This window comes from Siphateles boraxobius, unplaced genomic scaffold (genome assembly GCF_051911475.1).
Source record: "Siphateles boraxobius isolate OS27281-9 unplaced genomic scaffold, OSU_SipBor_1 77, whole genome shotgun sequence".
Lineage (NCBI taxonomy): Eukaryota > Metazoa > Chordata > Actinopteri > Cypriniformes > Leuciscidae > Siphateles > Siphateles boraxobius.
Genome location: NW_027509205.1, coordinates 3,779,626 through 3,805,321, shown reverse-complemented (window position 1 = coordinate 3,805,321; position 25,696 = coordinate 3,779,626). Strand labels below are relative to the sequence as shown.

The 25,696-nt window shown below is 46.6% G+C and overlaps 6 non-coding genes and 5 pseudogenes across 6 annotated transcripts; all 11 read left to right on the top strand.

Annotated features, from left to right (window-relative positions):
- Positions 1-4,999: 4,999 nt before the first annotated feature.
- On the top strand, positions 5,000-5,174 carry LOC143727470 (U2 spliceosomal RNA; annotated as a pseudogene).
- Positions 5,175-5,609: 435 nt separating this feature from the next.
- LOC143726551 (U1 spliceosomal RNA) lies at positions 5,610-5,773 on the top strand. Its single transcript, XR_013198791.1, has one exon. It is a non-coding gene; the product is annotated as a U1 spliceosomal RNA (small nuclear RNA).
- A 1,128-nt stretch (positions 5,774-6,901) lies between these two features.
- LOC143727524 (U2 spliceosomal RNA) lies at positions 6,902-6,991 on the top strand (annotated as a pseudogene).
- Positions 6,992-12,438: 5,447 nt separating this feature from the next.
- Positions 12,439-12,615, top strand: LOC143727386 (U2 spliceosomal RNA; annotated as a pseudogene).
- A 434-nt stretch (positions 12,616-13,049) lies between these two features.
- LOC143726550 (U1 spliceosomal RNA) lies at positions 13,050-13,213 on the top strand. The gene has a single exon (XR_013198790.1). It is a non-coding gene; the product is annotated as a U1 spliceosomal RNA (small nuclear RNA).
- Positions 13,214-19,808: 6,595 nt separating this feature from the next.
- Positions 19,809-19,986, top strand: LOC143727350 (U2 spliceosomal RNA; annotated as a pseudogene).
- Positions 19,987-20,420: 434 nt separating this feature from the next.
- Positions 20,421-20,584, top strand: LOC143726549 (U1 spliceosomal RNA). The gene has a single exon (XR_013198789.1). It is a non-coding gene; the product is annotated as a U1 spliceosomal RNA (small nuclear RNA).
- A 1,102-nt stretch (positions 20,585-21,686) lies between these two features.
- Positions 21,687-21,864, top strand: LOC143727335 (U2 spliceosomal RNA; annotated as a pseudogene).
- A 434-nt stretch (positions 21,865-22,298) lies between these two features.
- LOC143726548 (U1 spliceosomal RNA) lies at positions 22,299-22,462 on the top strand. The gene has a single exon (XR_013198788.1). It is a non-coding gene; the product is annotated as a U1 spliceosomal RNA (small nuclear RNA).
- A 1,127-nt stretch (positions 22,463-23,589) lies between these two features.
- LOC143727041 (U2 spliceosomal RNA) lies at positions 23,590-23,780 on the top strand. The gene has a single exon (XR_013199252.1). It is a non-coding gene; the product is annotated as a U2 spliceosomal RNA (small nuclear RNA).
- A 434-nt stretch (positions 23,781-24,214) lies between these two features.
- Positions 24,215-24,378, top strand: LOC143726547 (U1 spliceosomal RNA). The gene has a single exon (XR_013198787.1). It is a non-coding gene; the product is annotated as a U1 spliceosomal RNA (small nuclear RNA).
- Positions 24,379-25,696: the final 1,318 nt, after the last annotated feature.

Genomic DNA, 25,696 nt, shown 5'->3' with positions numbered 1-25,696 from the left:
TGAAGTAGCTAAATCCCAGCTGTCCATGTTTACTGTTGAAAAGCTCTCTGACAACACACTTAAAACTGTGATTGTTAGAATGTTTAATGAGACAGTGACTGGGGAGGACATTTGTGTCTGGCTGGGCAGATTTTGCACAGTTCGAAGCCAGCCAGTCAAGGTTTTAGATGAGGATGGTATTTGGACATGCTCCTGGCGAATTCCCATTAAACAATGGGAAGACGCTGGGGGCTACCAGGGCCTGAAGCATCTGCCTTCTATGATTGTGTTGGGTGAGAACAGAGGCTACATTCACTACCAGGGTATGCCCAAATTATGTAGAAAATGTGGAAAGTTTGGGCACTTAGCTGAAGCATGCCAGGAAATGATATGTGGGAAATGCAGAGAAATTGGTCATACTTTTGAAGAGTGTACCAATGGCAGGCGGTGCAACCTCTGTGGGGAGTCATCCCATCTCTACAGAGATTGCCCTAAAAGTTTTGCCAACAAACTGAAAGGCAACAAAATGGCCGCCCCACATGTGGAACAAACAAAAGAGCAAAGGAAGGAGGAGGCGGTCCCTGAGGTTTTGGCGGGAAATTCTATTTCCCAGCCAGCCTCAGGGAGTGGGCAGGAGGAAGGAAGTGGGGCGGCCACAGGGGCGGAGTCAAGTTTTAACAGCGAACAGAGTGAGGAAGCCGTTCCCCAACAAGAGAGAAGTGAAAACAAAATGGAGGAGGAGGAGGAGGATGCAACGGCTTCCTCACTCTACACCGTATCGGAGGTTAGTGTGGTGGATAGTGGGGGTGAATCCGAGGGTTCACTCCCCAATGCTCAGGTGCAAAAAAGGTCTGCGAGATCTCCTCTGCTTCAAACAGAGGAGAAAAGGCTGCGGGCATCGCATCGGCTAGATAGTTCCTCTTCGTTAGATCTAGACCGTATGTGGCCCGCAGAATCTCCCAATGAAGTCTCCTTTTTGCACGTTAAGCTTAGAACATCGTCACCGAAGGAGCCACAAGAGGTTCTCTCTGTGGACTCTGAGGCGGCGAGCATTTGCCCTCCTGATCCCAGTTTTTCTGGGGAAAGGGAGAAGCAAGTGCTACATGACATAACATGATTTTAATGTAACTTTCTGCAGTCTTTTGGTTTTATCCTTCTATTAATGCTTGTATTTTTAACCATACTGCTCATGGCCCTCACTATCTCTACAATCAATGTGAGAAGTGTGAGGTCTACTTTGCGAGCACAGAGTGTGTTATCCTTTTTAAAAACTTTTAAGTCAGATGTGTTTTTATTGCAAGAATGTGGTTTGCCCTTTTTAACAAATTACAGGAAGTGGGAGGAGATTTGGACCCCAGGATTTTCCATTTGGAGTGGGTCCAATTTTAACAAAAATGACGGTGTTGCTATTTTAATAAAAAATCCCAACCTTTTGGTGAAGGGCAGCACTGTGGTGAGGGACGGGCGGGCAATTTTAGCAAATCTGACTTTTTTAGGTAAGGATCTTAACATTTTAAATATGTATGGTTTTACTGAAAAAAATAACAGGTATGAGCTTTTAGAAGACTTGCAACCCCACATGCTAGGCAGGGCTCCCCTAGTGGTAGCAGGGGATTTTAATTGTGTATTATCAAAAAAGGACAGAAGGAGGGTAGGAGAGGATTTTAAGGTCGACAAGACATCGGTTTTATTACAAAATATAGTCAAAGATTTTAAGTTAGTTGACTGTTTTAAAACAATGCATCAAAGAGAGGAAGGCTTCACCTGGTTCAGTGGTGACGGTGCCAGAGCCTCTCGAATTGACTATATTTTTACCAGGGACCTCCCGCCGACCGATGCTACATTGACCCCCCTCTTTTTTTCCGACCACATGATGCTGTCTTGCACTCTTTCACTCCCCACGGGTGTGACTGCAGGGGGAGGGCTGTGGAAGCTGAACTGTTCCCTATTAGAGGACGAGGAAGTGGTTAGTGAGTATAGGGAGCAGTTCAGCCAATGGCAGACCCTCCAGGACTTTTACGACTCACGTGCACAGTGGTGGGAGATGGTGAAACAAAGGACAGGACGGTTTTTTAAACAAATTGGAAAAGAAAAAAAGAATAAAGAAAAAAGACGCATGATGGGGTTGCAAAAAAGACTGCAGAGATATTTTAACCTTTTAAACAATGGATTGGATTTTACAAATGAAATAAAAGAAGTAAAGAAAGAAATGTCAGATCTGTCTGAAACAAAGAGCAAAGGTGTCATTTTAAGATGTAGAGAAAGGGAGTTAGAGGAAGGAGAGAAGTGTACCAGGTATTTTTTTAAAAAGACAATAGCTCGGGGAGGGTCGATCAATATTTTAAAAACTTTTAGAGGGGGGGAAGTAAATACAACTGACCTGATTTTAGGGGAAATTGAAAGTTTTTACAGTAATTTATACGGCACTAAAGAGGTACACAATGGCATCTTAGAGGAAGTTTTAGGGGTTTTAGATAAAAAAGTTAAGAGTCCAAATGTGCTTTTATCCCAGGATTTTAATCTTTTAGAATTGGAAAAAGCTTTAAAGGGTTTTAAGAAGGGGAAGTCCCCGGGCATGGACGGACTCCCCTTTGAGTTTTATCTGACTTTCTGGGACATTTTAGCACATGACTTACTTACAGTTTTTAAAGAATTTGAGACTCTTGACAGACTTCCAGACAGCTTTAGAGTAGGGATAGTTACATTACTGTACAAAAAAGGAGACAAGACTGACTTGAGAAACTGGCGACCAATCACTCTTTTAAATTATGATTGTAAACTTTTTAGTAAGATTTTAGCTACACGCATGTCGACTGTTTTAGAGGACGTAATCCACCTGGATCAAGCTTGCGCTGTGCCCGGCAGGAAGATCACGGACAGCCTGGTACTGATCAGAGACGCCATCTGTTATGCGAGAGACAGAAACATTAGGCTTGTAGTCCTAAATTTAGACTTTGAAAAAGCTTTTGATCGGGTCTCGCACCAGTACCTCCTTCAGGTACTGCAAAAAATGGGCTTTCCAGAGAGGTTTATAGCTTGGGTGGGACTGCTGTATGAGGGCTTAAGCAGCAAATTTCTTGCAAATGGGTATCTTTCCAAAGCTGTAAATATCCACAGCGGTGTCCGTCAGGGGTGTCCTTTATCTCCCCTTCTGTATGTGGCTTGTATTGAGCCACTGGCACAGATCTTGAGAAGGGATAAATGGATTAAAGGACTAGATATCCCAGGAACTGGTGGACTGACGGCGACCTGCGTTTTATATATGGATGACGTGACCCTTTTAGCGACTGACTTTTTATCAGTACGAAGAGCAATGGACTTGACTGACTGGTACGGTCGGGCCTCGGGCGCCAAGCTTAACAGGAGTAAGTCCGAGGCCCTGCTCTTCGGGCCGTGGGGCGACGTGGACACAGGAGGACTAGATTTGGATTTTAAAGAAAAGGATTTGAAAATTTTAGGAGTAAAATTTGACAGGGAGGGTGGAGGACCAGGAAACTGGACTGACATGTTAGGGAAAGTCAGACAAAGACTGGGCTTTTGGGGACTAAGACAACTGACGTTAGAAGGCAAGATTTTAATTTTTAAAGCAGTGATTTTACCACTAATTTTACTTGTCTGTTCTGTTTTTAGTCCCCCAAGACGATTCCTGGCTAAGTTGGAGAGGGCGGTATTTTATTTCCTGTGGGGGTCCAAGTGGGAACGAATCAAGAGGGAGGTCGTTAAAAAGAAAAAAGAGAATGGCGGGAAAGGCCTCCCAGACCCCCACCTGTTTTTAGGCAGCCGCTTTGCCGCCCTCCATATCCAGTATGCACTGACCCCATCCAGAGAACACAAGACAGCAGCCATGACCCGATTCTGGATGGGGTCATACCTAAGAAGTTTGAAAATTTTACCCATTGATCTTAAAAGTCCAGTGTCTTTTAATTTGTCAAAAGAGCATAGTTTTATTAAGAAATTTTTAAAGAAATATCTTTTAGAAACAAATGATGCCACTGTTTTAACTAATCACAAGTCTCTCGTCTCTCTTGTGCAGGATCGAGAATCGGTGAGTCCAGTTCCAGGCCTCACACTAGGTGAGGCCAAAGACGTTTGGAGGAACGCAGCCCACCCAGCTCTCCAGAACAGGCTTAAGGACCTGTCGTGGATGGTGGCTCATGAGATCCTCCCGGTCAGGGCGGTCATGCACTCCAGAGGCATGGCCAAAAACTCCACCTGCCCACGGTCCGGATGTGGTTCCCCGGAGACCGTTCAACATCTGCTCTGGGAGTGCGGCGCTGCGCGGGACCTGTGGGCCAAGACAGGCCCCCTGTTTTTCCCGTGCCTGCCAGCGGGTGGGGCCCAGGTGGACTATAAGCTCGCCATCCTGGGGGTGGGTCAGGGCTTGAAGGAGTTGACACCACCAACGTTTGCCTCGCTCTGGCTCACCCTCAACCACATCAAGGATGCCATCTGGGTCACCAGAAACCTGCTGGTGGGGAAACGCGTGACGGTCCCCCTCCACGCGTGCGAGCAGAGGATAACATCAACGCTGCAGGGTGGGCCGCACGTCGTTATTCGGATGGGGGGGCCGAGGTCACACGGAGAAGGTCCCGGCCGCCACCGTACCTGGCCGCCCGTAGATGCACCCTCACCACACCGGCTACGGGAACAGCGGGCCAGCGGGCCGGAGGAGAGGGGATCTCCGCTGGGCACTGGAAGCGAGGAGTCTGGGGCCTGTTCTGGAGACCTGGAGTGAATGGACATTCTTGATAGGGACTCACCCTCGATCCTGTACAAGAGATGTTTTATTTGGCATATTTTATTGTTTTATTGTTTTATATTTGCATTCCTATTTTATTTTAATCCATTTTACCTTTACTTTAAAACAACACACAACATACATGGACTTTTACACAACACATCAACATAACTGATTTTTAACTGTAACTTATGTCCTTTTTGTTGTTTTAAGATATGTGCAAAAATGTGATTTTATAAGGAAAAAATGGATATTGAAAGAATGGAATGAAACAATGTGACAATAAACTTTTTTCGAAAGAAAAATCTGTTCTTATCAGTTTAATATCTGATACGTGCCCTACCAGGCACCATATATTAAATTGATTTTTGGAACTGGGAGATGGAAGAGGGGCTTGCTCCGTCCACTCCACGCATCGACCCGGTATTGCAGTACTTCTGGGAACGGTGCACCCCCAAAAACTGTGTTCAATGAAAGAGATGTTTTAGTCTTGTGTGGCAGCAGGTGTTAATGGAAGTAACGTATATTGCTGTGTATGGGTGCTTTAAAGGTGTTGTAGGTGATCATATGCTATACAGGTAATGGTGGTGTGAGAGGGAAAAAAAAAACAACAACTCTGTTCTTATCTCGTTTAACATCTGATTCGTCCACTATCCGGTGACCGCGTATGAAATTGATTTTTGGCTCATGGATCCGGAGCATGAAAACAACATCATCCACAACAACAACAGCAAAAGAGCCCGACTCTGCAGGTTTTTGATGTCTCTCTCTTATCTCTTGGAGTTTTTACGAATGAGCTGATGAGTTGAATCAGGTGTGTGTTTGATTGTCCGACCGTTGGTGAGGATTGCGGAGAGGGACACGGTGCCTCTGACGGGAGGCCTGGGAATTCATACTTACCTGGCAGGGGAGACACCATGATCAGGAAGGTGGTTCACCCAGGGCGAGGCTCGGCCATTGCACTCCGGTTGTGCTGACCCCTGCGAATTCCCCAAATGTGGGAATCTCGACTGCATAATTTATGGTAGTGGGGGACTGCGTTCGCGCTCTCCCCTGGACACACTGGTTAAAAGAGCAGATTGTTCGAGTTCCTCTTCTTCTGGTAATTAACGACCTAGGAAGTCCAGGGAATTGAACTGCAGTGGTTGATCGAGAGATGTAAAACTCTCAACCTAGGACCAGTCTGCAAAAGTAGGGCTGTTTTTTAGTTTTTTTTTTCATCATTCTTCAAATAATCTCCATTATTCAACCAGCGCTTTTATTGGCAGCAGTGGTCCTAGAAGCAAAGTTGTTCCGATTGAGGAGTTCTATCATGTGGTATGAATACCTTGTGCATGTGTGAAAAATCACCTGACATACAGTCGCCTATGGCCGTATTCATGTTGTTGTTTTTACTGTTTACAGCGCCACCAAGTGGCCAGTCGCCACATCCCTTTTCACCTGAGCACAGGCTGAGCCCGTGCACAGGTGTACCGACTTGGGTGTAATTGTCTCATTCCGTTGGAGAGTTATGGCCATTTAAGTAAAGCCCGCCTCGCCCACTCCCAACGTTTTGGCGTCCCGTCGCCAACGTGAATCGAAATTCCGACTTTTTTCCCCATCGCTGTCGGCAATCAGACTCCAGGGAATCTTTCTGCACCGGTTTGGGTCAGATCGGGCGAAAGACCTAGGACTAGTGTGCAAAAGTAGCTTTTTCACAAAATCCCAAATACCCGAAAATCTCGCCAGCGCAACCATCGAATCCGAGGCCTGCGTCTTGTTCGGCCCGAGCCAAGGATTCCGGTGATGTAAGACACTTGGGTCTGCGACGGACGGTTCAGGAGTTACGAGGCATTTCGTACTTCTGATCGCTGCAGCGCCACCTTGGGGCCGATTGGGCCGAGCTTTGGTGATGTTGTAGACCGGGCGGGTACTACCATCCCTCAAGAGTTTCAAGTCTCTACGACGTACGCTTTGGTCTGCCCGCTCACTTTTAGGGCAGAATGTTTGTTGGTCCAAAATCCCAGGTTGCACTCCAAAGTGTCGTGTTGTGCGCTCTGCTGTGATCCATTTTCGGTGTCAACAGTCAAGCTGAGCTTGTATTGCTGTGAGCTGAGCTTGTTTGCTGGCGACCTTTAGACCCTCTCGCCACGGCCCAGGTGGGCGTGGCCTTTGACGGCTCCCCCGCCTCTGCGTCATTGTGTCATCGCTTCTCGGCCTTTTGGCTAAGATCAAGTGTAGTATCTGTCTTCTCGGCAGGGATCCTTCTCGGCAAGGATCGCTTCTCGGCCTTTTGGCTAAGATCAAGTGTCTGGTCCTAGGGTAGAGACAGCGATCGCCTCTTGGAGGTTTTTCCGGCTTGGGTCCTTCAGTGACTTGAGCCCCAAACTTTTGAGAGGTACATTGATCCAGCTGCTTTTATTCCGGTTCTGTTTTAAGGTAAGACCTTTTTATCTATTTATTTATTTATTTATTGTTTTTTAAAGTTTTAGGCTGTTGGTGTCTCCACCATGTCGGCTGCCCGTGCCGGCATGAGGAGGCACCACAGCGTGCGTTTTTTATTCAAAGAAGTTGAGGGGAAGCTCCTGGGGATGTCACGTCTTGACTTCTCCAGGAAGCTGATCCAAAAAACTCTAAATTTTAAACCTGATGATCTGAATTGCATCGTGACTCTGCCCCTGAACAAAGGATTTGATGTTAGTTTTAGAGCGGTTTCCCACCTGAATGATTTCTGGCACAGATTTGAAGTAGCTAAATCCCAGCTGTCCATGTTTACTGTTGAAAAGCTCTCTGACAACACACTTAAAACTGTGATTGTTAGAATGTTTAATGAGACAGTGACTGGGGAGGACATTTGTGTCTGGCTGGGCAGATTTTGCACAGTTCGAAGCCAGCCAGTCAAGGTTTTAGATGAGGATGGTATTTGGACATGCTCCTGGCGAATTCCCATTAAACAATGGGAAGACGCTGGGGGCTACCAGGGCCTGAAGCATCTGCCTTCTATGATTGTGTTGGGTGAGAACAGAGGCTACATTCACTACCAGGGTATGCCCAAATTATGTAGAAAATGTGGAAAGTTTGGGCACTTAGCTGAAGCATGCCAGGAAATGATATGTGGGAAATGCAGAGAAATTGGTCATACTTTTGAAGAGTGTACCAATGGCAGGCGGTGCAACCTCTGTGGGGAGTCATCCCATCTCTACAGAGATTGCCCTAAAAGTTTTGCCAACAAACTGAAAGGCAACAAAATGGCCGCCCCACATGTGGAACAAACAAAAGAGCAAAGGAAGGAGGAGGCGGTCCCTGAGGTTTTGGCGGGAAATTCTATTTCCCAGCCAGCCTCAGGGAGTGGGCAGGAGGAAGGAAGTGGGGCGGCCACAGGGGCGGAGTCAAGTTTTAACAGCGAACAGAGTGAGGAAGCCGTTCCCCAACAAGAGAGAAGTGAAAACAAAATGGAGGAGGAGGAGGAGGATGCAACGGCTTCCTCACTCTACACCGTATCGGAGGTTAGTGTGGTGGATAGTGGGGGTGAATCCGAGGGTTCACTCCCCAATGCTCAGGTGCAAAAAAGGTCTGCGAGATCTCCTCTGCTTCAAACAGAGGAGAAAAGGCTGCGGGCATCGCATCGGCTAGATAGTTCCTCTTCGTTAGATCTAGACCGTATGTGGCCCGCAGAATCTCCCAATGAAGTCTCCTTTTTGCACGTTAAGCTTAGAACATCGTCACCGAAGGAGCCACAAGAGGTTCTCTCTGTGGACTCTGAGGCGGCGAGCATTTGCCCTCCTGATCCCAGTTTTTCTGGGGAAAGGGAGAAGCAAGTGCTACATGACATAACATGATTTTAATGTAACTTTCTGCAGTCTTTTGGTTTTATCCTTCTATTAATGCTTGTATTTTTAACCATACTGCTCATGGCCCTCACTATCTCTACAATCAATGTGAGAAGTGTGAGGTCTACTTTGCGAGCACAGAGTGTGTTATCCTTTTTAAAAACTTTTAAGTCAGATGTGTTTTTATTGCAAGAATGTGGTTTGCCCTTTTTAACAAATTACAGGAAGTGGGAGGAGATTTGGACCCCAGGATTTTCCATTTGGAGTGGGTCCAATTTTAACAAAAATGACGGTGTTGCTATTTTAATAAAAAATCCCAACCTTTTGGTGAAGGGCAGCACTGTGGTGAGGGACGGGCGGGCAATTTTAGCAAATCTGACTTTTTTAGGTAAGGATCTTAACATTTTAAATATGTATGGTTTTACTGAAAAAAATAACAGGTATGAGCTTTTAGAAGACTTGCAACCCCACATGCTAGGCAGGGCTCCCCTAGTGGTAGCAGGGGATTTTAATTGTGTATTATCAAAAAAGGACAGAAGGAGGGTAGGAGAGGATTTTAAGGTCGACAAGACATCGGTTTTATTACAAAATATAGTCAAAGATTTTAAGTTAGTTGACTGTTTTAAAACAATGCATCAAAGAGAGGAAGGCTTCACCTGGTTCAGTGGTGACGGTGCCAGAGCCTCTCGAATTGACTATATTTTTACCAGGGACCTCCCGCCGACCGATGCTACATTGACCCCCCTCTTTTTTTCCGACCACATGATGCTGTCTTGCACTCTTTCACTCCCCACGGGTGTGACTGCAGGGGGAGGGCTGTGGAAGCTGAACTGTTCCCTATTAGAGGACGAGGAAGTGGTTAGTGAGTATAGGGAGCAGTTCAGCCAATGGCAGACCCTCCAGGACTTTTACGACTCACGTGCACAGTGGTGGGAGATGGTGAAACAAAGGACAGGACGGTTTTTTAAACAAATTGGAAAAGAAAAAAAGAATAAAGAAAAAAGACGCATGATGGGGTTGCAAAAAAGACTGCAGAGATATTTTAACCTTTTAAACAATGGATTGGATTTTACAAATGAAATAAAAGAAGTAAAGAAAGAAATGTCAGATCTGTCTGAAACAAAGAGCAAAGGTGTCATTTTAAGATGTAGAGAAAGGGAGTTAGAGGAAGGAGAGAAGTGTACCAGGTATTTTTTTAAAAAGACAATAGCTCGGGGAGGGTCGATCAATATTTTAAAAACTTTTAGAGGGGGGGAAGTAAATACAACTGACCTGATTTTAGGGGAAATTGAAAGTTTTTACAGTAATTTATACGGCACTAAAGAGGTACACAATGGCATCTTAGAGGAAGTTTTAGGGTTTTTAGATAAAAAAGTTAAGAGTCCAGATGTGCTTTTATCCCAGGATTTTAATCTTTTAGAATTGGAAAAAGCTTTAAAGGGTTTTAAGAAGGGGAAGTCCCCGGGCATGGACGGACTCCCCTTTGAGTTTTATCTGACTTTCTGGGACATTTTAGCACATGACTTACTTACAGTTTTTAAAGAATTTGAGACTCTTGACAGACTTCCAGACAGCTTTAGAGTAGGGATAGTTACATTACTGTACAAAAAAGGAGACAAGACTGACTTGAGAAACTGGCGACCAATCACTCTTTTAAATTATGATTGTAAACTTTTTAGTAAGATTTTAGCTACACGCATGTCGACTGTTTTAGAGGACGTAATCCACCTGGATCAAGCTTGCGCTGTGCCCGGCAGGAAGATCACGGACAGCCTGGTACTGATCAGAGACGCCATCTGTTATGCGAGAGACAGAAACATTAGGCTTGTAGTCCTAAATTTAGACTTTGAAAAAGCTTTTGATCGGGTCTCGCACCAGTACCTCCTTCAGGTACTGCAAAAAATGGGCTTTCCAGAGAGGTTTATAGCTTGGGTGGGACTGCTGTATGAGGGCTTAAGCAGCAAATTTCTTGCAAATGGGCATCTTTCCAAAGCTGTAAATATCCACAGCGGTGTCCGTCAGGGGTGTCCTTTATCTCCCCTTCTGTATGTGGCTTGTATTGAGCCACTGGCACAGATCTTGAGAAGGGATAAATGGATTAAAGGACTAGATATCCCAGGAACTGGTGGACTGACGGCGACCTGCGTTTTATATATGGATGACGTGACCCTTTTAGCGACTGACTTTTTATCAGTACGAAGAGCAATGGACTTGACTGACTGGTACGGTCGGGCCTCGGGCGCCAAGCTTAACAGGAGTAAGTCCGAGGCCCTGCTCTTCGGGCCGTGGGGCGACGTGGACACAGGAGGACTAGATTTGGATTTTAAAGAAAAGGATTTGAAAATTTTAGGAGTAAAATTTGACAGGGAGGGTGGAGGACCAGGAAACTGGACTGACATGTTAGGGAAAGTCAGACAAAGACTGGGCTTTTGGGGACTAAGACAACTGACGTTAGAAGGCAAGATTTTAATTTTTAAAGCAGTGATTTTACCACTAATTTTACTTGTCTGTTCTGTTTTTAGTCCCCCAAGACGATTCCTGGCTAAGTTGGAGAGGGCGGTATTTTATTTCCTGTGGGGGTCCAAGTGGGAACGAATCAAGAGGGAGGTCGTTAAAAAGAAAAAAGAGAATGGCGGGAAAGGCCTCCCAGACCCCCACCTGTTTTTAGGCAGCCGCTTTGCCGCCCTCCATATCCAGTATGCACTGACCCCATCCAGAGAACACAAGACAGCAGCCATGACCCGATTCTGGATGGGGTCATACCTAAGAAGTTTGAAAATTTTACCCATTGATCTTAAAAGTCCAGTGTCTTTTAATTTGTCAAAAGAGCATAGTTTTATTAAGAAATTTTTAAAGAAATATCTTTTAGAAACAAATGATGCCACTGTTTTAACTAATCACAAGTCTCTCGTCTCTCTTGTGCAGGATCGAGAATCGGTGAGTCCAGTTCCAGGCCTCACACTAGGTGAGGCCAAAGACGTTTGGAGGAACGCAGCCCACCCAGCTCTCCAGAACAGGCTTAAGGACCTGTCGTGGATGGTGGCTCATGAGATCCTCCCGGTCAGGGCGGTCATGCACTCCAGAGGCATGGCCAAAAACTCCACCTGCCCACGGTCCGGATGTGGTTCCCCGGAGACCGTTCAACATCTGCTCTGGGAGTGCGGCGCTGCGCGGGACCTGTGGGCCAAGACAGGCCCCCTGTTTTTCCCGTGCCTGCCAGCGGGTGGGGCCCAGGTGGACTATAAGCTCGCCATCCTGGGGGTGGGTCAGGGCTTGAAGGAGTTGACACCACCAACGTTTGCCTCGCTCTGGCTCACCCTCAACCACATCAAGGATGCCATCTGGGTCACCAGAAACCTGCTGGTGGGGAAACGCGTGACGGTCCCCCTCCACGCGTGCGAGCAGAGGATAACATCAACGCTGCAGGGTGGGCCGCACGTCGTTATTCGGATGGGGGGGCCGAGGTCACACGGAGAAGGTCCCGGCCGCCACCGTACCTGGCCGCCCGTAGATGCACCCTCACCACTCTGGCTACGGGAACAGCGGGCCAGCGGGCCGGAGGAGAGGGGATCTCCGCTGGGCACTGGAAGCGAGGAGTCTGGGGCCTGTTCTGGAGACCTGGAGTGAATGGACATTCTTGATAGGGACTCACCCTCGATCCTGTACAAGAGATGTTTTATTTGGCATATTTAATTGTTTTATTGTTTTATATTTGCATTCCTATTTTATTTTAATCCATTTTACCTTTACTTTAAAACAACACACAACATACATGGACTTTTACACAACACATCAACATAACTGATTTTTAACTGTAACTTATGTCCTTTTTGTTGTTTTAAGATATGTGCAAAAATGTGATTTTATAAGGAAAAAATGGATATTGAAAGAATGGAATGAAACAATGTGACAATAAACTTTTTTCGAAAGAAAAAATCTGTTCTTATCAGTTTAATATCTGATACGTGCCCTACCCGGGCACCATATATTAAATTGATTTTTGGAACTGGGAGATGGAAGAGGGGCTTGCTCCGTCCACTCCACGCATCGACCCGGTATTGCAGTACTTCTGGGAACGGTGCACCCCCAAAAACTGTGTTCAATGAAAGAGATGTTTTAGTCTTGTGTGGCAGCAGGTGTTAATGGAAGTAACGTATATTGCTGTGTATGGGTGCTTTAAAGGTGTTGTAGGTGATCATATGCTATACAGGTAATGGTGGTGTGAGAGGGAAAAAAAAACAACAACTCTGTTCTTATCTCGTTTAACATCTGATTCGTCCACTATCCGGTGACCGCGTATGAAATTGATTTTTGGCTCATGGATCCGGAGCATGAAAACAACATCATCCACAACAACAACAGCAAAAGAGCCCGACTCTGCAGGTTTTTGATGTCTCTCTCTTATCTCTTGGAGTTTTTACGAATGAGCTGATGAGTTGAATCAGGTGTGTGTTTGATTGTCCGACCGTTGGTGAGGATTGCGGAGAGGGACACGGTGCCTCTGACGGGAGGCCTGGGAATTCATACTTACCTGGCAGGGGAGACACCATGATCAGGAAGGTGGTTCACCCAGGGCGAGGCTCGGCCATTGCACTCCGGTTGTGCTGACCCCTGCGAATTCCCCAAATGTGGGAATCTCGACTGCATAATTTATGGTAGTGGGGGACTGCGTTCGCGCTCTCCCCTGGACACACTGGTTAAAAGAGCAGATTGTTCAAGTTCCTCTTCTTCTGGTAGTTAACGACCTAGGAAGTCCAGGGAATTGAACTGCAGTGGTTGATCGAGAGATGTAAAACTCTCAACCTAGGACCAGTCTGCAAAAGTAGGGCTGTTTTTTAGTTTTTTTTTTCATCATTCTTCAAATAATCTCCATTATTCAACCAGCGCTTTTATTGGCAGCAGTGGTCCTAGAAGCAAAGTTGTTCCGAATGAGGAGTTCTATCATGTGGTATGAATACCTTGTGCATGTGTGAAAAATCACCTGACATACAGTCGCCTATGGCCGTATTCATGTTGTTGTTTTTACTGTTTACAGCGCCACCAAGTGGCCAGTCGCCACATCCCTTTTCACCTGAGCACAGGCTGAGCCCGTGCACAGGTGTACCGACTTGGGTGTAATTGTCTCATTCCGTTGGAGAGTTATGGCCATTTAAGTAAAGCCCGCCTCGCCCACTCCCAACGTTTTGGCGTCCCGTCGCCAACGTGAATCGAAATTCCGACTTTTTTCCCCATCGCTGTCGGCAATCAGACTCCAGGGAATCTTTCTGCACCGGTTTGGGTCAGATCGGGCGAAAGACCTAGGACTAGTGTGCAAAAGTAGCTTTTTCACAAAATCCCAAATACCCGAAAATCTCGCCAGCGCAACCATCGAATCCGAGGCCTGCGTCTTGTTCGGCCCGAGCCAAGGATTCCGGTGATGTAAGACACTTGGGTCTGCGACGGACGGTTCAGGAGTTACGAGGCATTTCGTACTTCTGATCGCTGCAGCGCCACCTTGGGGCCGATTGGGCCGAGCCTTGGTGATGTTGTAGACCGGGCGGGTACTACCATCCCTCAAGAGTTTCAAGTCTCTACGACGTACGCTTTGGTCTGCCCGCTCACTTTTAGGGCAGAATGTTTGTTGGTCCAAAATCCCAGGTTGCACTCCAAAGTGTCGTGTTGTGCGCTCTGCTGTGATCCATTTTCGGTGTCAACAGTCAAGCTGAGCTTGTATTGCTGTGAGCTGAGCTTGTTTGCTGGCGACCTTTAGACCCTCTCGCCACGGCCCAGGTGGGCGTGGCCTTTGACGGCTCCCCCGCCTCTGCGTCATTGTGTCATCGCTTCTCGGCCTTTTGGCTAAGATCAAGTGTCTGGTCCTAGGGTAGAGACAGCGATCGCCTCTTGGAGGTTTTTCCGGCTTGGGTCCTTCAGTGACTTGAGCCCCAAACTTTTGAGAGGTACATTGATCCAGCTGCTTTTATTCCGGTTCTGTTTTAAGGTAAGACCTTTTTATCTATTTATTTATTTATTTATTGTTTTTTAAAGTTTTAGGCTGTTGGTGTCTCCACCATGTCGGCTGCCCGTGCCGGCATGAGGAGGCACCACAGCGTGCGTTTTTTATTCAAAGAAGTTGAGGGGAAGCTCCTGGGGATGTCACGTCTTGACTTCTCCAGGAAGCTGATCCAAAAAACTCTAAATTTTAAACCTGATGATCTGAATTGCATCGTGACTCTGCCCCTGAACAAAGGATTTGATGTTAGTTTTAGAGCGGTTTCCCACCTGAATGATTTCTGGCACAGATTTGAAGTAGCTAAATCCCAGCTGTCCATGTTTACTGTTGAAAAGCTCTCTGACAACACACTTAAAACTGTGATTGTTAGAATGTTTAATGAGACAGTGACTGGGGAGGACATTTGTGTCTGGCTGGGCAGATTTTGCACAGTTCGAAGCCAGCCAGTCAAGGTTTTAGATGAGGATGGTATTTGGACATGCTCCTGGCGAATTCCCATTAAACAATGGGAAGACGCTGGGGGCTACCAGGGCCTGAAGCATCTGCCTTCTATGATTGTGTTGGGTGAGAACAGAGGCTACATTCACTACCAGGGTATGCCCAAATTATGTAGAAAATGTGGAAAGTTTGGGCACTTAGCTGAAGCATGCCAGGAAATGATATGTGGGAAATGCAGAGAAATTGGTCATACTTTTGAAGAGTGTACCAATGGCAGGCGGTGCAACCTCTGTGGGGAGTCATCCCATCTCTACAGAGATTGCCCTAAAAGTTTTGCCAATAAACTGAAAGGCAACAAAATGGCCGCCCCACATGTGGAACAAACAAAAGAGCAAAGGAAGGAGGAGGCGGTCCCTGAGGTTTTGGCGGGAAATTCTATTTCCCAGCCAGCCTCAGGGAGTGGGCAGGAGGAAGGAAGTGGGGCGGCCACAGGGGCGGAGTCAAGTTTTAACAGCGAACAGAGTGAGGAAGCCGTTCCCCAACAAGAGAGAAGTGAAAACAAAATGGAGGAGGAGGAGGAGGATGCAACGGCTTCCTCACTCTACACCGTATCGGAGGTTAGTGTGGTGGATAGTGGGGGTGAATCCGAGGGTTCACTCCCCAATGCTCAGGTGCAAAAAAGGTCTGCGAGATCTCCTCTGCTTCAAACAGAGGAGAAAAGGCTGCGGGCATCGCATCGGCTAGATAGTTCCTCTTCGTTAGATCTAGACCGTATGTGGCCCGCAGAATCTCCCAATGAAGTCTCCTTTTTGCACGTTAAGCTTAGAACATCGTCACCGAAGGAGCCACAAGAGGTTCTCTCTGTGGACTCTGAGGCGGCGAGCATTTGCCCTCCTGATCCCAGTTTTTCTGGGGAAAAGGAGAAGCAAGTGCTACATGACATAACATGATTTTAATGTAACTTTCTGCAGTCTTTTGGTTTTATCCTTCTATTAATGCTTGTATTTTTAACCATACTGCTCATGGCCCTCACTATCTCTACAATCAATGTGAGAAGTGTGAGGTCTACTTTGCGAGCACAGAGTGTGTTATCCTTTTTAAAAACTTTTAAGTCAGATGTGCTTTTATTGCAAGAATGTGGTTTGCCCTTTTTAACAAATTACAGGAAGTGGGAGGAGATTTGGACCCCAGGATTTTCCATTTGGAGTGGGTCCAATTTTAACAAAAATGACGGTGTTGCTATTTTAATAAAAAATCCCAACCTTTTGGTGAAGGGCAGCACTGTGGTGAGGGACGGGCGGGCAATTTTAGCAAATCTGACTTTTTTAGGTAAGGATCTTAACATTTTAAATATGTATGGTTTTACTGAAAAAAATAACAGGTATGAGCTTTTAGAAGACTTGCAACCCCACATGCTAGGCAGGGCTCCCCTAGTGGTAGCAGGGGATTTTAATTGTGTATTATCAAAAAAGGACAGAAGGAGGGTAGGAGAGGATTTTAAGGTCGACAAGACATCGGTTTTATTACAAAATATAGTCAAAGATTTTAAGTTAGTTGACTGTTTTAAAACAATGCATCAAAGAGAGGAAGGCTTCACCTGGTTCAGTGGTGACGGTGCCAGAGCCTCTCGAATTGACTATATTTTTACCAGGGACCTCCCGCCGACCGATGCTACATTGACCCCCCTCTTTTTTTCCGACCACATGATGCTGTCTTGCACTCTTTCACTCCCCACAGGTGTGACTGCAGGGGGAGGGCTGTGGAAGCTGAACTGTTCCCTATTAGAGGACGAGGAAGTGGTTAGTGAGTATAGGGAGCAGTTCAGCCAATGGCAGACCCTCCAGGACTTTTACGACTCACGTGCACAGTGGTGGGAGATGGTGAAACAAAGGACAGGACGGTTTTTTAAACAAATTGGAAAAGAAAAAAAGAATAAAGAAAAAAGACGCATGATGGGGTTGCAAAAAAGACTGCAGAGATATTTTAACCTTTTAAACAATGGATTGGATTTTACAAATGAAATAAAAGAAGTAAAGAAAGAAATGTCAGATCTGTCTGAAACAAAGAGCAAAGGTGTCATTTTAAGATGTAGAGAAAGGGAGTTAGAGGAAGGAGAGAAGTGTACCAGGTATTTTTTTAAAAAGACAATAGCTCGGGGAGGGTCGATCAATATTTTAAAAACTTTTAGAGGGGGGGAAGTAAATACAACTGACCTGATTTTAGGGGAAATTGAAAGTTTTTACAGTAATTTATACGGCACTAAAGAGGTACACAATGGCATCTTAGAGGAAGTTTTAGGGTTTTTAGATGAAAAAGTTAAGAGTCCAGATGTGCTTTTATCCCAGGATTTTAATCTTTTAGAATTGGAAAAAGCTTTAAAGGGTTTTAAGAAGGGGAAGTCCCCGGGCATGGGCACGGACTCCCCTTTGAGTTTTATCTGACTTTCTGGGACATTTTAGCACATAACTTACTTACAGTTTTTAAAGAATTTGAGACTCTTGACAGACTTCCAGACAGCTTTAGAGTAGGGATAGTTACATTACTGTACAAAAAAGGAGACAAGACTGACTTGAGAAACTGGCGACCAATCACTCTTTTAAATTATGATTGTAAACTTTTTAGTAAGATTTTAGCTACACGCATGTCGACTGTTTTAGAGGACGTAATCCACCTGGATCAAGCTTGTGCTGTGCCCGGCAGGAAGATCACGGACAGCCTGGTACTGATCAGAGACGCCATCTGTTATGCGAGAGACAGAAACATTAGGCTTGTAGTCCTAAATTTAGACTTTGAAAAAGCTTTTGATCGGGTCTCGCACCAGTACCTCCTTCAGGTACTGCAAAAAATGGGCTTTCCAGAGAGGTTTATAGCTTGGGTGGGACTGCTGTATGAGGGCTTAAGCAGCAAATTTCTTGCAAATGGGCATCTTTCCAAAGCTGTAAATATCCACAGCGGTGTCCGTCAGGGGTGTCCTTTATCTCCCCTTCTGTATGTGGCTTGTATTGAGCCACTGGCACAGATCTTGAGAAGGGATAAATGGATTAAAGGACTAGATATCCCAGGAACTGGTGGACTGACGGCGACCTGCGTTTTATATATGGATGACGTGACCCTTTTAGCGACTGACTTTTTATCAGTACGAAGAGCAATGGACTTGACTGACTGGTACGGTCGGGCCTCGGGCGCCAAGCTTAACAGGAGTAAGTCCGAGGCCCTGCTCTTCGGGCCGTGGGGCGACGTGGACACAGGAGGACTAGATTTGGATTTTAAAGAAAAGGATTTGAAAATTTTAGGAGTAAAATTTGACAGGGAGGGTGGAGGACCAGGAAACTGGACTGACATGTTAGGGAAAGTCAGACAAAGACTGGGCTTTTGGGGACTAAGACAACTGACGTTAGAAGGCAAGATTTTAATTTTTAAAGCAGTGATTTTACCACTAATTTTACTTGTCTGTTCTGTTTTTAGTCCCCCAAGACGATTCCTGGCTAAGTTGGAGAGGGCGGTATTTTATTTCCTGTGGGGGTCCAAGTGGGAACGAATCAAGAGGGAGGTCGTTAAAAAGAAAAAAGAGAATGGCGGGAAAGGCCTCCCAGACCCCCACCTGTTTTTAGGCAGCCGCTTTGCCGCCCTCCATATCCAGTATGCACTGACCCCATCCAGAGAACACAAGACAGCAGCCATGACCCGATTCTGGATGGGGTCATACCTAAGAAGTTTGAAAATTTTACCCATTGATCTTAAAAGTCCAGTGTCTTTTAATTTGTCAAAAGAGCATAGTTTTATTAAGAAATTTTTAAAGAAATATCTTTTAGAAACAAATGATGCCACTGTTTTAACTAATCACAAGTCTCTCGTCTATCTTGTGCAGGATCGAGAATCGGTGAGTCCAGTTCCAGGCCTCACACTAGGTGAGGCCAAAGACGTTTGGAGGAACGCAGCCCACCCAGCTCTCCAGAACAGGCTTAAGGACCTGTCGTGGATGGTGGCTCATGAGATCCTCCCGGTCAGGGCGGTCATGCACTCCAGAGGCATGGCCAAAAACTCCACCTGCCCACGGTCCGGATGTGGTTCCCCGGAGACCGTTCAACATCTGCTCTGGGAGTGCGGCGCTGCGCGGGACCTGTGGGCCAAGACAGGCCCCCTGTTTTTCCCGTGCCTGCCAGCGGGTGGGGCCCAGGTGGACTATAAGCTCGCCATCCTGGGGGTGGGTCAGGGCTTGAAGGAGTTGACACCACCAACGTTTGCCTCGCTCTGGCTCACCCTCAACCACATCAAGGATGCCATCTGGGTCACCAGAAACCTGCTGGTGGGGAAACGCGTGACGGTCCCCCTCCACGCGTGCGAGCAGAGGATAACATCAACGCTGCAGGGTGGGCCGCACGTCGTTATTCGGATGGGGGGGCCGAGGTCACACGGAGAAGGTCCCGGCCGCCACCGTACCTGGCCGCCCGTAGATGCACCCTCACCACTCTGGCTACGGGAACAGCGGGCCAGCGGGCCGGAGGAGAGGGGATCTCCGCTGGGCACTGGAAGCGAGGAGTCTGGGGCCTGTTCTGGAGACCTGGAGTGAATGGACATTCTTGATAGGGACTCACCCTCGATCCTGTACAAGAGATGTTTTATTTGGCATATTTTATTGTTTTATTGTTTTATATTTGCATTCCTATTTTATTTTAATCCATTTTACCTTTACTTTAAAACAACACACAACATACATGGACTTTTACACAACACATCAACATAACTGATTTTTAACTGTAACTTATGTCCTTTTTGTTGTTTTAAGATATGTGCAAAAATGTGATTTTATAAGGAAAAAATGGATATTGAAAGAATGGAATGAAACAATGTGACAATAAACTTTTTTCGAAAGAAAAAAATCTGTTCTTATCAGTTTAATATCTGATACGTGCCCTACCCGGGCACCATATATTAAATTGATTTTTGGAACTGGGAGATGGAAGAGGGGCTTGCTCCGTCCACTCCACGCATCGACCCGGTATTGCAGTACTTCTGGGAACGGTGCACCCCCAAAAACTGTGTTCAATGAAAGAGATGTTTTAGTCTTGTGTGGCAGCAGGTGTTAATGGAAGTAACGTATATTGCTGTGTATGGGTGCTTTAAAGGTGTTGTAGGTGATCATATGCTATACAGGTAATGGTGGTGTGAGAGGGAAAAAAAAACAACAACTCTGTTCTTATCTCGTTTAACATCTGATTCGTCCACTATCCGGTGACCGCGTATGAAATTGATTTTTGGCTCATGGATCCGGAGCATGAAAACAACATCATCCACAACAACAACAGCAAAAGAGCCCGACTCTGCAGGTTTTTGATGTCTCTCTCTTATCTCTTGGAGTTTTTACGAATGAGCTGATGAGTTGAATCAGGTGTGTGTTTGATTGTCCGACCGTTGGTGAGGATTGCGGAGAGGGACACGGTGCCTCTGACGGGAGGCCTGGGAATTCATACTTACCTGGCAGGGGAGACACCATGATCAGGAAGGTGGTTCACCCAGGGCGAGGCTCGGCCATTGCACTCCGGTTGTGCTGACCCCTGCGAATTCCCCAAATGTGGGAATCTCGACTGCATAATTTATGGTAGTGGGGGACTGCGTTCGCGCTCTCCCCTGGACACACTGGTTAAAAGAGCAGATTGTTCGAGTTCCTCTTCTTCTGGTAGTTAACGACCTAGGAAGTCCAGGGAATTGAACTGCAGTGGTTGATCGAGAGATGTAAAACTCTCAACCTAGGACCAGTCTGCAAAAGTAGGGCTGTTTTTTAGTTTTTTTTTTCATCATTCTTCAAATAATCTCCATTATTCAACCAGCGCTTTTATTGGCAGCAGTGGTCCTAGAAGCAAAGTTGTTCCGAATGAGGAGTTCTATCATGTGGTATGAATACCTTGTGCATGTGTGAAAAATCACCTGACATACAGTCGCCTATGGCCGTATTCATGTTGTTGTTTTTACTGTTTACAGCGCCACCAAGTGGCCAGTCGCCACATCCCTTTTCACCTGAGCACAGGCTGAGCCCGTGCACAGGTGTACCGACTTGGGTGTAATTGTCTCATTCCGTTGGAGAGTTATGGCCATTTAAGTAAAGCCCGCCTCGCCCACTCCCAACGTTTTGGCGTCCCGTCGCCAACGTGAATCGAAATTCCGACTTTTTTCCCCAAACCTGCTGGTGGGGAAACGCGTGACGGTCCCCCTCCACGCGTGCGAGCAGAGGATAACATCAACGCTGCAGGGTGGGCCGCACGTCGTTATTCGGATGGGGGGGCCGAGGTCACACGGAGAAGGTCCCGGCCGCCACCGTACCTGGCCGCCCGTAGATGCACCCTCACCACTCTGGCTACGGGAACAGCGGGCCAGCGGGCCGGAGGAGAGGGGATCTCCGCTGGGCACTGGAAGCGAGGAGTCTGGGGCCTGTTCTGGAGACCTGGAGTGAATGGACATTCTTGATAGGGACTCACCCTCGATCCTGTACAAGAGATGTTTTATTTGGCATATTTTATTGTTTTATTGTTTTATATTTGCATTCCTATTTTATTTTAATCCATTTTACCTTTACTTTAAAACAACACACAACATACATGGACTTTTACACAACACATCAACATAACTGATTTTTAACTGTAACTTATGTCCTTTTTGTTGTTTTAAGATATGTGCAAAAATGTGATTTTATAAGGAAAAAATGGATATTGAAAGAATGGAATGAAACAATGTGACAATAAAATTTTTTTCGAAAGAAAAAATCTGTTCTTATCAGTTTAATATCTGATACGTGCCCTACCCGGGCACCATATATTAAATTGATTTTTGGAACTGGGAGATGGAAGAGGGGCTTGCTCCGTCCACTCCACGCATCGACCCGGTATTGCAGTACTTCTGGGAACGGTGCACCCCCAAAAACTGTGTTCAATGAAAGAGATGTTTTAGTCTTGTGTGGCAGCAGGTGTTAATGGAAGTAACGTATATTGCTGTGTATGGGTGCTTTAAAGGTGTTGTAGGTGATCATATGCTATACAGGTAATGGTGGTGTGAGAGGGAAAAAAAAACAACAACTCTGTTCTTATCTCGTTTAACATCTGATTCGTCCACTATCCGGTGACCGCGTATGAAATTGATTTTTGGCTCATGGATCCGGAGCATGAAAACAACATCATCCACAACAACAACAGCAAAAGAGCCCGACTCTGCAGGTTTTTGATGTCTCTCTCTTATCTCTTGGAGTTTTTACGAATGAGCTGATGAGTTGAATCAGGTGTGTGTTTGATTGTCCGACCGTTGGTGAGGATTGCGGAGAGGGACACGGTGCCTCTGACGGGAGGCCTGGGAATTCATACTTACCTGGCAGGGGAGACACCATGATCAGGAAGGTGGTTCACCCAGGGCGAGGCTCGGCCATTGCACTCCGGTTGTGCTGACCCCTGCGAATTCCCCAAATGTGGGAATCTCGACTGCATAATTTATGGTAGTGGGGGACTGCGTTCGCGCTCTCCCCTGGACACACTGGTTAAAAGAGCAGATTGTTCGAGTTCCTCTTCTTCTGGTAGTTAACGACCTAGGAAGTCCAGGGAATTGAACTGCAGTGGTTGATCGAGAGATGTAAAACTCTCAACCTAGGACCAGTCTGCAAAAGTAGGGCTGTTTTTTAGTTTTTTTTTTCATCATTCTTCAAATAATCTCCATTATTCAACCAGCGCTTTTATTGGCAGCAGTGGTCCTAGAAGCAAAGTTGTTCCGAATGAGGAGTTCTATCATGTGGTATGAATACCTTGTGCATGTGTGAAAAATCACCTGACATACAGTCGCCTATGGCCGTATTCATGTTGTTGTTTTTACTGTTTACAGCGCCACCAAGTGGCCAGTCGCCACATCCCTTTTCACCTGAGCACAGGCTGAGCCCGTGCACAGGTGTACCGACTTGGGTGTAATTGTCTCATTCCGTTGGAGAGTTATGGCCATTTAAGTAAAGCCCGCCTCGCCCACTCCCAACGTTTTGGCGTCCCGTCGCCAACGTGAATCGAAATTCCGACTTTTTTCCCCATCGCTGTCGGCAATCAGACTCCAGGGAATCTTTCTGCACCGGTTTGGGTCAGATCGGGCGAAAGACCTAGGACTAGTGTGCAAAAGTAGCTTTTTCACAAAATCCCAAATACCCGAAAATCTCGCCAGCGCAACCATCGAATCCGAGGCCTGCGTCTTGTTCGGCCCGAGACAAGGATTCCGTGATGTAAGACACTTGGGTCTGCGACGGACGGTTCAGGAGTTACGAGGCATTTCGTACTTCTGATCGCTGCAGCGCCACCTTGGGGCCGATTGGGCCGAGCCTTGGTGATGTTGTAGACCGGGCGGGTACTACCATCCCTCAAGAGTTTCAAGTCTCTACGACGTACGCTTTGGTCTGCCCGCTCACTTTTAGGGCAGAATGTTTGTTGGTCCAAAATCCCAGGTTGCACTCCAAAGTGTCGTGTTGTGCGCTCTGCTGTGATCCATTTTCGGTGTCAACAGTCAAGCTGAGCTTGTATTGCTGTGAGCTGAGCTTGTTTGCTGGCGACCTTTAGACCCTCTCGCCACGGCCCAGGTGGGCGTGGCCTTTGACGGCTCCCCCGCCTCTGCGTCATTGTGTCATCGCTTCTCGGCCTTTTGGCTAAGATCAAGTGTAGTATCTGTTCTTATCAGTTTAATATCTGATACGTGCCCTACCCGGGCACCATATATTAAATTGATTTTTGGAACTGGGAGATGGAAGAGGGGCTTGCTCCGTCCACTCCACGCATCGACCCGGTATTGCAGTACTTCTGGGAACGGTGCACCCCCAAAAACTGTGTTCAATGAAAGAGATGTTTTAGTCTTGTGTGGCAGCAGGTGTTAATGGAAGTAACGTATATTGCTGTGTATGGGTGCTTTAAAGGTGTTGTAGGTGATCATATGCTATACAGGTAATGGTGGTGTGAGAGGGAAAAAAAAACAACAACTCTGTTCTTATCTCGTTTAACATCTGATTCGTCCACTATCCGGTGACCGCGTATGAAATTGATTTTTGGCTCATGGATCCGGAGCATGAAAACAACATCATCCACAACAACAACAGCAAAAGAGCCCGACTCTGCAGGTTTTTGATGTCTCTCTCTTATCTCTTGGAGTTTTTACGAATGAGCTGATGAGTTGAATCAGGTGTGTGTTTGATTGTCCGACCGTTGGTGAGGATTGCGGAGAGGGACACGGTGCCTCTGACGGGAGGCCTGGGAATTCATACTTACCTGGCAGGGGAGACACCATGATCAGGAAGGTGGTTCACCCAGGGCGAGGCTCGGCCATTGCACTCCGGTTGTGCTGACCCCTGCGAATTCCCCAAATGTGGGAATCTCGACTGCATAATTTATGGTAGTGGGGGACTGCGTTCGCGCTCTCCCCTGGACACACTGGTTAAAAGAGCAGATTGTTCGAGTTCCTCTTCTTCTGGTAGTAAACGACCTAGGAAGTCCAGAGAATTGAACTGCAGTGGTTGATCGAGAGATGTAAAACTCTCAACCTAGGACCAGTCTGCAAAAGTAGGGCTGTTTTTTAGTTTTTTTTTCATCATTCTTCAAATAATCTCCATTATTCAACCAGCGCTTTTATTGGCAGCAGTGGTCCTAGAAGCAAAGTTGTTCCGAATGAGGAGTTCTATCATGTGGTATGAATACCTTGTGCATGTGTGAAAAATCACCTGACATACAGTCGCCTATGGCCGTATTCATGTTGTTGTTTTTACTGTTTACAGCGCCACCAAGTGGCCAGTCGCCACATCCCTTTTCACCTGAGCACAGGCTGAGCCCGTGCACAGGTGTACCGACTTGGGTGTAATTGTCTCATTCCGTTGGAGAGTTATGGCCATTTAAGTAAAGCCCGCCTCGCCCACTCCCAACGTTTTGGCGTCCCGTCGCCAACGTGAATCGAAATTCCGACTTTTTTCCCCATCGCTGTCGGCAATCAGACTCCAGGGAATCTTTCTGCACCGGTTTGGGTCAGATCGGGCGAAAGACCTAGGACTAGTGTGCAAAAGTAGCTTTTTCACAAAATCCCAAATACCCGAAAATCTCGCCAGCGCAACCATCGAATCCGAGGCCTGCGTCTTGTTCGGCCCGAGCCAAGGATTCCGGTGATGTAAGACACTTGGGTCTGCGACGGACGGTTCAGGAGTTACGAGGCATTTCGTACTTCTGATCGCTGCAGCGCCACCTTGGGGCCGATTGGGCCGAGCCTTGGTGATGTTGTAGACCGGGCGGGTACTACCATCCCTCAAGAGTTTCAAGTCTCTACGACGTACGCTTTGGTCTGCCCGCTCACTTTTAGGGCAGAATGTTTGTTGGTCCAAAATCCCAGGTTGCACTCCAAAGTGTCGTGTTGTGCGCTCTGCTGTGATCCATTTTCGGTGTCAACAGTCAAGCTGAGCTTGTATTGCTGTGAGCTGAGCTTGTTTGTTGGCGACCTTTAGACCCTCTCGCCACGGCCCAGGTGGGCGTGGCCTTTGACGGCTCCCCCGCCTCTGCGTCATTGTGTCATCGCTTCTCGGCCTTTTGGCTAAGATCAAGTGTCTTGTCAATCGGCAGTGTTGCGATCGCCTCTTTGTAAGTTTTTGGGTTGTGTTTTTTATAGCACTCTCCTACATCTTCAGAGAGGTATATTGTACTGCTCACAGCTGTATTTTTTTTATTGTTTATTGTCCTTTTATTGTGTTGTTTCTGTTTTAAG